The sequence below is a fragment of the Rattus norvegicus genome, chromosome Y (assembly GCF_021556685.1).
Source record: "Rattus norvegicus strain SHRSP/BbbUtx chromosome Y, alternate assembly SHRSP_T2T, whole genome shotgun sequence".
Lineage (NCBI taxonomy): Eukaryota > Metazoa > Chordata > Mammalia > Rodentia > Muridae > Rattus > Rattus norvegicus.
Window position 1 is genome coordinate 7,994,650 of NC_141555.1, and position 2,102 is coordinate 7,996,751.

Consider the following 2,102-nt stretch of genomic DNA (forward strand, 5'->3'; position numbering starts at 1 on the left):
AGCATTCCCTGACAGTTACCCTTAAGATTTCTGATTCAATAGGTGTGATTAGCTGGCAGTTTTCATTTATTTTCTTTCCTTCATTTTTTTAATTTTTCTGGAAATTTTATTGCTTTTTTAATTGGATATTTGACTTTTACATTTCAAACATTATTTCATTTCCCAAGGTCCTGTCCATAAGAGCCTAACAAGTTTCCTCCCCTTTTTCTATAAACCCCCCTTACTGGCCCTTGACATTTTCTTTAACTGGGAGTCAAACCCAGGGAGGACAAACGGCTTCTCCTTCCATTGGTACCCAACAAGGCCACCCTCTGCCACATATGCAGTTGGATCTATAGGTCTCTCCATGTACAGTCTTTGAATATTGGTTTGGTACCAGAAAGCTCTGGTTCATTGGCATTGTAGTTCTTATGGGGTTGAAATCCCCTTCAGCTCTTGTAATCCTTTCTCAACATCTACAAACAGGAGGTCTGTTGTCACTGTGCTGGTATGCCACTAGCATTCACTTCTGTATTTGACATGCTCTAGCTGTGTCTATCAGGGAAGATCTATATCTGGTTCCTGTCAGCATGAACTTCTTTTCTTTTCTTTTCTTTTTTTTTCGGAGCTGGGGACTGAACCCAGGGCCTTGTGCTTCCTACGCAGGCACTCTACCACTGAGCTATATCCCCAACCTCCAGCATATGCACTTCTTACTTCTTAGCTTCATCAATCTTATTCTAGTTTTGGTGGAGATACACACACACACACACACACACACACACACACACACACACACACACACACACACACATATATATATATATATATATATATATATATATATATATATATATATATATATATATATGAACTGGATGCTCGGAATGGCATTCCAACAGTCTGTGCTGTAAACTCATAGATATTTCCCCCAATACACATGTTTGGTGATTGCATACCATCTGTGATTTTCTGTGATTTTGTTGCCTCACACAAGATGATATTTTCTAGTTCCATTCATTTGTCTAAGACTTTCTTTAAATCATTGTTTTTATAGGTGATTAGTTGTCCATTGTGTAGATGTACCACATTTTCTGTATCCATTCCTCTGATGAATGCCAACTGGGTTCTTTTCAGCCTATGTGTATTTTAAATAACGCTGCTATGAACATTGTTGTGTGTGTGTCTTTTTTGTATGACATCTTTTCGGTCTATGCCTAGGAGAGGCTTGGACCTCAGTTACTCCAGTTTTCTGAGGAACCTGCAGACTGATTTCCAGAGTGTTTGAATCTGTGTGTAATCCAACCAACAAAGAAGGAGTGTTCCTCTTTCTTGACATCCTTATCATCATCATCTGTCTCCTGAGTTTTTTATTTCAGTCAATCTGACATGTGTGAGGTGGAATCTCAGGGTTGTTTTCATTTACATTTCCCTGATGACTAAGTCTGATGAACATTTCTTTAGGTTCTTCTCAGATACTTGATTTCCTTCAGTTGAGAAATCTTTGTTTAGTTGTGGACCACAATTTTAATAAGGTTATATGTCTCTCCGAAGTCTAACTTCTTGAGTTCTTTGTATATATTGGATAATAGCCCTCTATCAGATGTAGGATTGGTATAGACCTTTTCCCCATCTGTGGGTTGCTGTTTTTTCCTAATGACAGTGTCCTTTGGCATGCAGTTTTCTAGTACAGTGAAGAACTGTGAGTTAGTGAACTAGAACAGGGACTGGCTCCTTCCTGACTTTTCTTTGGATCGTGAACAGTGAAGGAGGGAAATAAACAACCATGTTCTACTCCTACAGGGCATGTATATAAACAGTCACGGGTCTAGAGAGATCTATCAGTGACTCTGGTCATCTGTCCAGGAAATGTATGGTGATGGGGTTTGTAGTTTTAATCCTGGCTTCAGTAACTACAGGCTGTGGTGTAGTGAAGCCATGATACACCCTGTGCGGGTGTGAATATGCCTGAGGAGTCTGTGTCCTTCGATTTCTGAAGCATTGCTAAGGGAGTGAGAGAAAATCAGCAACCCCTGCTCAACAGAGCTCTGGGTATGCTGACACTCTTGCTTTATCTCTATATGAAGCTGTATCAAAAGATCACCTGTCAGGTATGTTCTTGA